The following is a 14,351-nucleotide window of genomic DNA, read 5'->3' as shown; positions in this document are numbered from 1 at the left end:
TTTTTATTATTAACTGATTCTAAAAGTTGAACTGACAGTAAGACAATGAGGGAATGCAAAAAAAATGTTGATAATTAATCAAGTACCTATCATTCAAAGGAGTTTAGAAGCACATCAAAAGAAAAAAACAATAAATTTGATAAGCCTGAAAATAGGGGGAAAGGGAGAAAATGTTTCAGCTACCAAATTTTCAACCCAAAAGAAAGATTGAAGCTTATTCCAGGTGCACTAAAACCTATCTACCTCATACAGCACCAGTATTCTGCTGTGAGATATATATGAATGTGGCTCTCTAATTAGTACTTGGATATTTTTCTCCTTATACTTTCTTGTTAGGACAGCGAGATCTAAACACTAAATTTCCCAAGCTTCTATCACAGCATAAGTTTTGTAAGATTTTCAGTAAGCCATTATTCTATCATTTTCTGTCCATAGAGATCTTAGTCATAAAGGGTGGCTTATGCTGACATATTGGGATTTTTTTAAAAAAACATTTATCTTGCAATAAGTGAAAAGGTCTACACATTTTAATACCAGAAAAATCCTCCAAGTCTAACCCAATTCCCCAAGCAGTATAGAAGGTGCAGTCTAAACATTTCAGATAGGAGTGAATCATTTACATAGGGAAATAATCTTTATGAATATTGTCTAAAATGATTTCTATTTTACTCACAGAGACAAGAGACAGAATGCTTCACTCTACTGATGACCTTCACATTATGACAGGGGGTCATATAGAACCCCAAAGTGTAATTATTAATGATGTTTTCCAAAGGCAGACTTTTGGTCCTTTATTTTCATATCATGTTGGATCATTACCATATAGCACAATAACTGGTAGGTGTTTGTTAGTTTTTGAATGAATAAACGAATTAATGAGTAAATGAGGGAATTACATCAGCAATTTAGTGACCCAGTGAACTCACTTTGGCTTAAAATAATTAGCTCCATCGTGGAAACAATGTGTAGTCTGAGATGGGAGAAGGGAGCTTTAGAAACCATATCACCATAACCTGGTTTTTTTGGAGTGGGCTAAGGGTGGATTAAGTTTCAGATACTTTAATTTAGATTGAAAGGCTATCATTGTATAGTTTACAGTCACTTCACTGTATAGTTAAGTTAGTACTAACAAGATTGCCCTGTTACTAAGTATAAGAGATGCCACAAATGCTCTGCCTACATTCAACTAACTGTTGTGACTTGATACTTTATTTTCCAAATCTTATTTTTTCCTTAGTCAAAACCATTAAAAAAAAAATCAATATAGTGAAGACATTTAGTCATTAATTGGACTCCTACTTGGACATTGTTTCTTTTGGTGCCCAACACTGACCAGTGGGAGACTCTTCCTCTGAGTGACAGAATAAGATGGTGGAGCAAGAGGGTGAAATAATCACACTTCATCAGTAGTTACACTTTGGAAAGCACAATTGTATATACCACCTTATTTAATCTTGACATGATTTTCAGATTAAGAAAGATTTCATTTTCTCAGTATTTAGAATTCTAAAGAAACTGAGGCTCAGAGAGGCTGACTTGATTGAGGTTAGTGACAGCTAGTAAGTTTGACCCTTTCCCTATCCATTCCCCTTGAAAATGTGCTTTTTAAGTCCAAATGCATTGTATAGAGTCATATACTTAGGAAGTTATAAACAAACCAACAAATAATAACTAGAGGCAAAGATGTATTACATTTGCCGTTTGGATCATTGTGCAATAGCTTCATAAAACTGACGAGTAAAATGAAAAACTAAAGAAAAAGACAATCTCTTTATCTTTTAATTTTGCTGAAGTACAGTTGACTCACAATGTTATGGAAACCAGCCCTCCAATGGAACAAATCTATGTATAGTAAAAACCAGAAAACAGTACAGAAGGCAGAGAAGTATGTAAAAGGCACAGGTGGACAAACTTTCAAAGTGAAAGAGATAATTGTAATTCTGCAGGGACGCACACCCTCCAGACCATGTGGCAGCTGCTATCTAGACCTCTGTTGCACTCTGCTCTGCATGCCCCTGAAGTCAGTGGGGGAAGGAGGGCTTCTTTCCTTTCTCACTAATCATCCTTGACATCCAGTTGGCACACCCATCAGAGGCAGTCTATTCATGGCTTTCTAGGTCAGCCTGGCACTGTGAGAGGAAAGTGTCCATATTTATAGGTAGCCTAGGGTTGTAATTAGTATTATTTTGCATCATTTGGAGGAGCTCTGTGGTACCTGTCCAGAAGCTGGGATTCAATTTGCAGATGTATTCCCGTGTCCTTTGAGGAAGGCAGATTCAACCTCAAAGTAAAGAAGCTCTGGCTATAGGGCCCCTCACTTGCATGGGTCCTTTCCAAGGCCCTGGGGAAAAGTACCTGTACATAGTCATGTATTTCGTAAAATTTATAAAAAGTACTATATTTTTCTATTCTACTTCATTATATTTTCTCATATCTGGTGGCATTGATGTAGCTTCTGGTATTTTTTGGAGCAGACTAAGGGTGGATTAAGTTTGAGATACTTTAATTTAGATTGACAGGCTATCGTTGTATAGTTTACAGTCACTTCACTGTATAGTTAAGTTAGTACTAACAAGATTGCCCTGTTACTAAGTGTAAGAGATACCACTCAATTTTACCTTTGTCTGACTCTAATGATAATGAACTTCATTCTAAGGTATATGGCCTTTCATATGCTTAGTGACCCATCAATAATCATTTGATTCCTTAACCTAAAAGAAGAGAGTCTTAGCTACTTGCCAACCTTTATACCAGATTGTGTTCTTTACCTGACCCTGACACACTTGTCTACCTCACTGCTGACCGCACTCTTCTTTTTTGTACCACAAGTATGCTACAATCCCTGTATCCTATCCACATACATCTTCTTGCATGTGCTCTTTCCTTGGCCTCAAGCGGCCTGACCCAATAATATTTCTACAGATTCTTATTCAATTCTTGTTGATTTAATACTAAGTACTGACATTCACAAATATAAAATTCATAATATGCTAATATTATGAGGACACAAATGACAACTGCCTAATAAGAGTTGTCCAAACAGTACTTAAGAACACTTATGCTGAATAAAAAGTTGTTAATGCCTTGTAATATTACAGTTCTATTGAGAAGGGTTTTTTTTTTTTCATATATATAACAACTCCAAAAATTCACAGGACAGCACCAGTAGAGAGTCGTAAAAATCAAAAACACTTTGTCAAGCTCTCGATAATCAGATATAATTTTTCTCAACCCTGGTAAAGACAAGACTTACTCACGTTTCTCTTTGATCTTTAGGATAGTGCAGAATTGTTGTTAAAGATCATGCAACTGAAATGTATGTTAAAAGGTATTATAAAGGTGTGTTGAGCATGTCAACTGAAACTTGGCACTTGCCGTCAGCCTCTGCATGGAGTAAAACAAGAGCCACTGCAGCGGCCAACCTGAAGCACCCCCTCAGCAGAGCTCAGGGTGGAGACCAGGAGTGAGGCACTCTGTGAACTAGGAAAACTGGAAGAACATGTCTTCAGATAGATATTTTTAGAATATTTTATGAGCCTAGCTCTTACATCTCCTCATCTCTAGAAAAACACTACAATACTTTGATGTTGACTGATGTCTGTGACTAGTCATGAACTTCACGGGACCAGTAGCAAACTTCTGTAAAATGTGTATTCATGGCTTCCTACACCTCCCACTTCACTTTTATAACTTATATCGTGATATTCTCCTTTCCTCTTTGGGGCAGTATTTCAGAACTATCAGATTAGGGTTAGGGTTAGGGTTAGGGTTTTTATTAATTAAATGCTTGTCGACTTCAATGCACAACCTGAAAGTTGAGAGTTAAGATTTATTTGGGATGAAATTAGGACTTAAGCCCTAACCCTAACCCTAACCCTGTAGCCTCCTGGACTACAGTTAAGCGAACAAAACAAAAGATGTTACAGTCATCTGTGAGAAGAGTCACGCCCAAGGATGGGCCAGTGAGCCCTGAGGGAACTCAGGAAAGAAACAGAGACTGGCCCACAGCTGAGGTACATATCAAAGGAATGATTCCCTAAGCCCAGACCTTTACATCTTTCCATAGAAACAGGGTTTCTGTAAATCTGTTTATCTGCTAAACTTTTGTTCCTACTCCCTTCCCCTTATTGCAAAAACTCATATATCCTAGCTTCCCCCCTGACCTCCTCAGAGCAGTTTCTCAGGGTTACCCGAGATGCTGTTTCCTAGGCTTAAGTCCTAATTTCATCCCAAATAAAACTGAACTCTCAACTTTCAGGTTGTGCATTGAAGTCGACAAGCATTTAGTTAATAAAAAATAGTGTGATATTTTCCCAGATATTGTGATTTGTAACTTTTGTTTCCTCTTCAATATGTGTACTTACATGTGATGTCTTTGTTTCATTCTACATAAATATGTATTTTATTTTGGTAATTTCATATTCTTTTCCTTGAAGATGACCCCCCAATTTTATAAGCTTCAGGCACCACAAGCCCTAGTTTTGTTGGAAGGGGACTTCGAAAGAAAACACAGATTAATGATGTGCCTGCTGATCTGAATTTAGATGCTCTCAGGACTGCACAAGGACTCTCCCTGGCAATTCAGAGAGGAAGAAACTCACTTGGAGCAAATAGAATATTAACAAACTCCTGCCCTGCTTCAGGACTCAGCAACGGAAGCTCTGGGGAGTCAAGAATGTAACACTCTGTATTGTTCCATGGATCTGTTTCTTTAGGCAATCATAAACAATACAGAGAGAATTCTGAGGGATGTTGCTCTCAAAAGACTTGCATTTCAGTGGTACTAAAGCCAGACAGCTCAGTGGGGAGATGGTTCAGCACTTTCTCTGGTTGCAGGAAGGGCATGGAAGATAGCCTCAGGGAGTTACCCAGAAGGACTGCTGAGCCCAGGCTATCTGAAGCCCTCAGGCATGTCTGTCCAGATAGCAAAGGGACCAAGAAGTGTTCTATTGAAGATATTGATCCATAGTACAGGATGACCTAATTGTACAGAAGAGCAGGCCTCAATGGGGGCCATGTCACACATAGAGGATATTTTGGAAATGTATAGATATATTTTTGGTCATCACAATGATTGTAGAGCACTGCTGGCATTAGTGGGTTGGGATCCTAGATGGTCTTCAAAAATGAAGAACAGTCAAGCCTAATAAAGAATTATTCTATACTCTGCACTCATTTGTGATACAGAGTGGGTGATAACCCTATTTATAATTACTTGAATCTTTTATCTAAACACAAAGTACTTTTGTATAGTTTTAACATAAACTGAATTTTATATCATGTAAATGATGGGAATTTATATAACTTCCCCCAGGCTTGTTAATCTTTTCCAAATACCATGGCCCTCCTGGCAAAGCAGTGTGTTTCATGACCATTACTAATATATACTGTACATCAGTTGTTCTGTATTTGCAGCTATTCCATTTACAGAAATTGTACACATACAAAAAAAAAAAACACTTATATTGCCATGACTTCCAAGTGTCAAATATAAGAGAAAATTTTTTAAAAGTCTTAAAATCTATCCACTAGTTTACTAGCTATTTCATCACTTATTCTATTGTGGTGGTTCTTTCAACATGTTTGTAGTGTCAACAAATAATTGAGAAATGTTCACATCATTATTTTTCCCACTAGAACTGGCTTCCAAATATGAAAAAGTCAGTCTATAGGTTGAATCAAGTCATAAAGGCAAAAATAACTTACAAGGGAAGGAGAGAGGCTGTGGTCTGGAAACAGTGAATTGTGTGTACAAATTTCTGGCCAAGCCCATTGACTGAAAACTAACACAGGAGCCTCTTGACTTTAAATAAGACAACTAGGATATAAAAGAAGACAATTTCAGTTACTTATGAATTCTCTAGAAAGCTGTGAGAGTTTTAGATGTAGGCAGTCATGACGAGTTGCCTGTGTTATGTCCCCATAGATAGATCTGCAGCGCATCCTTCATTAGAATTTTTAAACATTGACATGAACAACAAATTCTCTTTTATATTGCTGAAAAGATACTATATTGAGTTCAGAAGCTAGGTATATAGATGGGTTATATTATGACTTTTATATCAGGAGAATCATGGAATGTTACAAAAATATTAGGTATAAAAAAAGTGTTGAGTCAGACGGAGCCGAGGACCAGGATCACCAGGCAAGGCAGTGGGAAAAGCTCAGGCTTCAAGATTAAAATTCTCCCCCCTGAATAGCAAGAGATATTTAAAGTGCTAAAAGGAAAAAATATGCAACCTAGAATACTCTATCCAGCAAGACTATCATTTAAAATAGAAGGGGAAATAAAAATTTTTCCCAACAAACAAAAACTTAAAGAATACAGCAACACAAAACCCAGGTTAAAGAAATATTGAAAGGGCTTCTCTAAACCAAAAAGAAAGGAAGGAAAGGGAAGAAAAAAGAAAAAAAAAAAAAAAAGAAGAAGAGGAAGAACTAGGACTGAGGAAACCGCAATCAGAGAGCAGTCACTCAAATAAGCCAGCATACAGATTTAATCATAAACATACTTCAAACAAAATAAAATTAAAAAGAAAAAATAAAAAAAGTCATCAAAACCATAAAATGTGGGCAAGGGATGTTAGGAATAAATAACCCTTTTTGTTTGTTTGTATGTTCTCTTCTTAATTTTAATGTAGTAATGAAGTGTTTGAACTTACAGGACCATCAGGCTAAAATACACATTATGGGAAGGGGTTAGCATACTTAAAAAACAGGGCAACCACAAGCCAAAACCAAATATTGCATTTGCAAAAAAATGAAAAAAAAAATACACTCAAGCAGATAATAACAGGAGACCATCCAACCAAAAAAAAAAAAAAAAAAAAAGAAAGGAAGAATGGAGAACCATAGAATCAACTGGAACACGAGGTTCAAATGGCAATAAATAATCATCTATCAATTATCACCTTAAATGTCAATGGACTAAATGCCCCAATCAAAAGACAGAGTGGCTGAGTGGATAAAAAGGCAAAAACCTTCAATATGCTGCCTACAAGAAACTCACCTTAGGACAAAAGATACATATAGATTGAAAGTGAAAGGGTGGGGAAAAATATTTCACGCCAATAGACATGACAGAAAAGCAGGAGTCGCAACACTCATATCAGACAAAATAGACTTTAAAACAAAAGACATAAAGAAAGACAAAGAAGGACACTACTTAATGATTAAGGATCCATCCAAGGAGAGGATGTTACTATCATCAACATATATGCCCCAAATACAGGAGCACCCAGATACATACATCAAATATTAACTGACATAAAGGGAGATATTGATGAGAATACAATCATAGTAGGAGACCTAAATACCCCCCTCACATCAATGGACAGATCCTCTAGACAGAAAACCAATAAAGCAACAGAGATCCTAAAGGAAACAATAGAAAAGTTAGACTTCATTGATATCTTCAGGACACTACATCCAAAAAAAGCAGAATACACATTCTTCTCAAATGCGCATGGAACATTCTCAAGAATCAACCACATATTGGGACACAAAGCTAATCTCAATAAATTTAGGAGCATAGAAATTATCTCAAGTATCTTCTCTGACCACAATGCCATGAAATTAGAAACCAACCATGGGAAAAGGAAAGAGAAAAAACCTACTACATGGAGACTAAACAACATGCTACTAAAAAACCAATGGGTCAATGAGGAAATCAAGAAGGAAATTTAAAATTACCTTGAAACAAATGATAATGAAGACACAACCTCTCAAAATCTATGGGATGCTGCGAAAGCAGTGCTCAGCGGGAAATTTATAGCAATACAGGCCTTTCTCCAAAAAGAAGAAAGATCCCAAATTGACAACTTAACCCTCCACCTAAACAAATTAGAAAAAGAAGAACAAAAAAGTCCTAAAGTCAGCAGAAGGAAGGAAATTATAAAGATCAAAGAAGAAATCAATAAAATAGAGACTCAAAAAACAATAGAGAAAATTAATAAAACCAAGAGCTGGTTCTTTGAAAAGGTAACCAAAATTGACAAACCCCTGGCCAGACTCACTAAAAAGAGGAGAGAAAGAACCCAAATAACCAAAATTATAAATGAAAAAGGAGAAATCACAACGGATACAGCAGAAATACAAAAAACCATAAGAGAATACTATGAACAACTATACGGCAACAAGTTTGACAATCTGGAACAAATGGACAATTTTCTAGAACCTTACAGCCTGCCAAAACTGAATCAAGTAGAAACAGACCAACTGAACAGACCGATCACTAGAAATGAAATTGAAGAGGTCATAAAATCACTCCCTACAAATAAAAGTCCAGGACCAGATGGCTTCACAGGTGAATTTTATCAAACATATGAAGAGGAATTGGTGCCATCCTCCTTAAACTCTTTCAAAAGGTTGAAGAAGAAGGAATACTCCCAAAGACATTCTATGATGCCACCATCACCTCATTCCAAAACCAGAGATACCACCAAAAAAGAAAACTATCAGCCAATATCATTGATGAATATAGATGCAAAAATTCTCAACAAAATCTTAGCCAACCGAATCCAACAACATACCAAAAAATTATACACCATGACCAGGTTGGGTTCATCCCAGGTTCACAAGGATGGTTCAACATAGCAAATCAATCAGCATCATACACCACATTAACAAAAAAAAAGTCAAAAATCATATGATCATCTCAACAGACGCAGAAAAAGCATTTGACAAAGTTCAACATCCATTCATGATCAAGACCCTTGCCAAAGTGGGTATAGAGGGAACATTCCTGAATATCATCAAAGCCATTTATGATAAACCCACAGCAAATATAATCCTCAATGGGGAAAAACTGAAAGCCTTCTCACTCAAATCTGGAACAAGACAGGGATGCCCACTCTCACCACTGCTCTTCAACATAGTTTTGGAAGTCCTAGCCACAGCAATTAGACAAACAAATGAAATAAAAGGCATCCATATTGGAAGAGAAGAGATCAAACTGTCACTGTATGCAGATGACATGATACTATACATAGAAAACCCTAAGGACTCAACCCCAAAACTACTTGAACTGATTAATAAATTCATCAAAGTAGCAGGATATAAGATTAACATTCAGAAGTCAGTTGCATTTCTGTATACTAGCAATGAAACATTAGAAAAGGAATACAAAAATACGATACCTTTTAAAATTGCACCTCGCAAAATCAAATACCTCGGAATACACCTGACCAAGGAGGTAAAAGACCTATATGCCGAGAACTATAAAACTTTAATCAAAGAAGATGTAAAGAAATGGAAAGATATTCCATGTTCCTGGATTGGGAAAATCAATATTGTACAAATGGCCATACTACCCAAAGCAATCTACAGATTCAATGCAATCCCTATCAAATTACCCAGGACATTTTTCACAGAACTAGAACAAACAATCCAAACATTTATATGGAACAACAAAAGACCCAGAATCACCAAAGCAATCCTGAGAAACAAAAACCAAGCAGGAGGCATAACTCTCCCAGAGTAGTATTCTTCAAGAAATACTACAAAGCCACAGTCATCAAAACAGTGTGGTACTGGTATCAAAACAGACAGACAGACCAATGGAGCAGAATAGAGAATCTGGAAATAAACCCTGACACCTATGGTCAATTAATCTTTGACAAGGGAGGCAAGAACATAAAATGGGAAAAGAAAGTCTATTCAGCAAGCATTGCTGGGAAACCTGGACAGCTGCATGCAAAGCAATGAAACTAGAACACACCCTCACACCATGCACAAAAATAAACTCCAAATGGCTGAAAGACTTAAATATATGACAGGACACCATCAAACTCCTAGAAGGAAACATAGGCAAAACACTCTCTGACATCAATATCATGAATACTTTCTCAGGTCAGTCTCCCAAAGCAATAGAAATTAGAGCAAAAATAAACCCATGGGACCTCATCAAACTGAAAAGCTTTTGCACAGCAAAGGAAACCAAAAAGAAAACAAAAAGACAACTTACAGAATGGGAGAAAACAGTTTCAAATGATGCAACCAACAAGGGCTTAATCTCTAGAATATATGAACAACTTATACAACCCATCAGCAAAAAAGCCAATCAATCAATGGAAAAATGGGCAAAAGACCTGAATAGACATTTCTCCAAAGATATACAGATGGCCAACAAACACATGAAAAAATGCTCAACATCGCTGATTATAAGAGAAATGCAAATCAAAACTACCATGAGATATCACCTCACACCAGTCAGAATGGCCATCATTAATAAATCCACAAATAACAAAGTGCTGGAGGGGCTGTGGAGAAAAGAGAACCCTCCTGCACTGTTGGTGGGAATGTAAACTGGTACAGCCACTATGGAGAACAGTTTGGAGATACCTTAGAAATCTATACATAGAACTTCCATATGACCCTGCAATCCCACTCTTGGGCATCTATCCGGACAAAGCTCTACTTAAAAGAGACACGTGCACCCGCGTGTTCATTGCAGCACTATTCACAATAGCCAGGACATGGAAACAACCCAAATGTCCATCAGAAGATGATTGGATTCAGAAGAGGTGGTATATATACACAATGGAATACTACTCAGCCATAAAAAAGAATGACATAATGCCATTTGCAGCAACATGGATGGAACTAGAGAATCTCATCTGAGTGAAATGAGCCAGAAAGACAAAGACAAATACCATATGATATCACTTATAACTGGAATCTAATATCCAGCACAAATGAACATCTCCTCAGAAAAGAAAATCATGGACTTGGAGAAGAGACTTGTGGCTGATGGGAGGAGGAGGGAGTGGGAGGGATCGGGAGCTTGGGCTTATCAGACACAACTTAGAATAGATTTACAAGGAGATCCTGCTGAATAGCATTGAGAACTTTGTCTAGATACTCATGTTGCAACAGAACAAATGGTGGGGGAAAAACTGTAACTGTAATGTATACATCTAAGGATAACCTGACCCCCTTGCTGTACAGTGGGAAAATAAAAAAAATTATAAAAAATAAAATAAAATAAAATTCCCCCCCCTGGCCATAGGAACAGAAAGGGCTCCTACATCAGAGAAATCAATTCATATTTAATACATGGATGGAAGAATTTAAAATAAGATTAGATTTCACAACCCTCACAAACCTCTGGAAAGAGAGTAAAGGTGCGTGTTTGCCTTGCTTTGTTGTTTTACGGAAATGATCCACTGAATAGAGAAGTGATTTGAGAATTTTGCTCTATCAGAGAAACTATAGATAAAAAGGTGGAAGAAACTCAAAATTTCCCTGCAAAACCCTTCAGATTCAACCTGAGGATGCTCAAATGAGCATCCTTTAAAAATCAATAATTTTTAATTTTACTAGGAATAAAAACAGAAGCGGGTCCATATGCTATCATTAATAAAGGTAAGAATTCACCCCTAATAACCAAGAAGAGCTAGGCCATGTTAGATATGTTTGCAGCCAAAAGAGTTTATGGTTGTACAAAAGAAATGTCCGAATCAATCTGGATATTGCATTATTTCAGAGTGCATACACATCAGCATTTCACTATTATAAAGAATTACACATTATATTTCATGATGGAGATTGCCATACATATAATATATATGCGTGCATATGTGCAAGTGTAAGTGTGCATGTATATAAACGTATATACACATACATTTAGCCAGAGCCTCTTATTCCCCCAAAGTAATAGATTAATACCCCTAGTAAGTTTGTACTAGAAGCACAATTCTGTTATCCTCGAAATGCTCCTTAAAAGGCTATTCATTTTGTTGCATTGGTTAGGAATTCATCTTGCCAAGACATATAGCAATCAAGCATTTATAACTAATAGGAAAAATCTGTTCAAATTGAGAATTTTGCTTATTAAAATAGATTTTAATGAACATGATATAACAAGTCACAAATCAGCATGAGATATCCCTGAAATATATAACCAAAGCATTTAAAATCCCAAATTTAACCAAATTCAGAATATCAACTAAAAATGACCCAAGAAAAGGGAAAAAGAGCAAATTCCTGAACGGAGTGCTATAGATGAACAAATATGAATGCTCAGTACTTAAAAAAAAAAAAAAAAAAAAAAGCCAAACTCTTATATAATGATAGAAATGCAAATGAAAACCAAAGTGAGATCTTTTTTTAAACCACCACATTGGCAAAGATTTAAAATTCTAAGAATATCAAGAATTGGCAAATACATAGAACAATGGGAGCCAGTAAGCATATAACAACGAGAAAATATCTAGTGAGAGGATTTGTTTAGGAGCATAGGTTCCAATTAAATAATCAGGGTGATTTGGCCCAGGGAGGGTACTGGCAGATACATACTTGGTTCCTGGAAGCCAAAAAGCCCCAAGGCCATTTGTGGTACTGCAGTGAGGATGATGGACAATGGACAGCACCATGGAGGTCTGAGATGAAGGATGTCTGGGTCACTACTGTGTACCAGGGTTCTGAGGTGAAACTCGAGGGCTGTACACCAGCAGGAAAAAGGCAGTACACTGATCTCAGAAGAACTGGCAATGAAAAAATCAAGAGATAGAAGTATATGGAATTGAGGCTAGCATCCATTCTCATAAGTTGAGGTACAAAATACAAGATTATCTAGAGAGAAGAGTAAAAGCATCCTCCACCTCTTATTTACAGCAAAGCTTTAGCTTCCTAGGCCTCTTAAGTTTCAAAGAGCAAATGCAATCAGAGAAGTGAGAAAACGCATAAGCAAAGGAAAACAATCAAGACAAAATAATAATAGTTTAGCCATAAAATATAGTCAGGACCTTTAGTTCCTCCTCAAGAGCTAAAGATAATACCATAAGACATATCCTGGAGTTGTTTTATGGCTACTGAAACCTTCACCAGGTGGAAAAATTTAACTGAATCCTGACCACCAGTACTTAGACTTCAGACCAGCTACGGCCAGAAAACTGATCATTGAGATTCCCTAAACATCACCCTGATACCTCATTATAAAACAATGTGCATGAGCTGATTCACCCTACAACCTACACTCCTAATCTTGCCTTCAAAATCCCTTCCCTGAGAGCCATCTGGAGGGTCTTTCGAACATGAGCTGTCTGTTCTGCTTGCTTGGACTTGCAGAAAAAAATGCTGTACTTTCCTTCACCACAACCTGATGTCAGTAGACTGGCTTTACTGCATGTCAAGTGACGAGACCCAAGTTCCAAGTTTGGTAACAATATTACGCAGTCATCTTAAACTTCCTACTAGCATTACAAATGAAATTGTATCTCAGATAATATCCTATCCTAGGTTGTTCTGGTATCTAAGTTGTACTTCTATTGGAACAAACCTCAAAACCAATTTTCTTTTTAAGAAAAAGCTAGTGCTTGGCTTCATTCTTACTGGTGGTCTGCTCCTGTCTATAAATAAACCAGCTGTTTCAATGATAGATGTAGGGATGGATGGAAAAGACTTACCAAAAGATGTTATATTTCTACAGGTCTCAAAAAAGTTTCTCAACATTCTATATTCAGATTTACCATAGGATGTCATAACAATCACTTCATTTAGTCATTCACTTACCGTTGGATGAGTGGTGACCTTGTACTTTAGCTGTTGAGAGTAATTTGAAGTCTAACACTATATCACCTAGTCTTAAAATGGACACAGTTCTATCATGAAGCCAGCTACTTTCTACCACTCAGCAACCAGCTGCCAAGGTGGCAAAAATAACATTGTATCTCTGACAAAGTTATTTTGCTGCACAAGGAATTTGTGTGAAAATCATCAATAGTTAAGAGCAGATAAAAATTCTCTTCAGCTTTTTGGAAGTTAATGAAAACACCTGTGATTTTAAAATTGGGAATTTTAAAAAATCTTGCCTGAGTGTCTTCATTAAGACATTGTTAAGCAGAATTCATGACTTAAAATCCTAAACCTCCTTCCTGGCATGCAAACTGTAGTGGTTATCACTTAGAAATACAACCACATGAGACAACCTTCTTGGCACTAATGTGTATGCAAGCAAGGCATCAACAAAATACTCAACTTAGTGAAAAAGCAACACATGATTTCAATGCTGTTTTCCGTTCACATGTCTTCAGAATTTTTTAATTTAAATGTGGTAACCCTGCTTAACAATAACCAGGCAGGATGTTGCTTGTACTTACAAAAGAATGGAAATGAAATAAATGAACTGAATTGGTTTATTTGACTTAAAAATACTTCTACCACTGATCTTTCCTTTCCTGCAGCAGCTGGAGAAATGCAGGGAAAACACCATGCTTCAGTTCAGCTTTACTTTACAGCCTGACTGACTCCAGATGCTAGGATTATTCTGGAAATGTAATTAGTTTCAATTAACTAACATCTGGCCAAACATAAACATCGTATTTGGGATTCAGGTAAAGGAAAGTACATTC

The 14,351-nt window shown here is 36.7% G+C and overlaps 1 long non-coding RNA gene across 5 annotated transcripts in view; it reads right to left on the bottom strand.

The window, feature by feature from the left end:
- The window catches only part of LOC106506349, a 333,193-nt gene that overhangs the window by 265,413 nt on the left and 53,429 nt on the right, over positions 1 to 14,351 (bottom strand). Inside the window, exon 3 of one of the 5 annotated variants that reach the window (XR_002339155.1) lies at positions 12,067 to 12,485. The exons of the other annotated variants lie outside the window; for them this stretch is intronic. This is a non-coding gene — a long non-coding RNA (uncharacterized LOC106506349). Of the gene's footprint in view, positions 1 to 12,066; positions 12,486 to 14,351 lie in introns of those variants that run through there. 5 annotated transcript variants of the gene reach the window in all.

The sequence above is a fragment of the Sus scrofa genome, chromosome 15 (assembly GCF_000003025.6).
Source record: "Sus scrofa isolate TJ Tabasco breed Duroc chromosome 15, Sscrofa11.1, whole genome shotgun sequence".
NCBI lineage: Eukaryota > Metazoa > Chordata > Mammalia > Artiodactyla > Suidae > Sus > Sus scrofa.
Note: the sequence above shows the minus strand (reverse complement) of the source record. Positions and strands in the feature narration are given on the sequence as shown.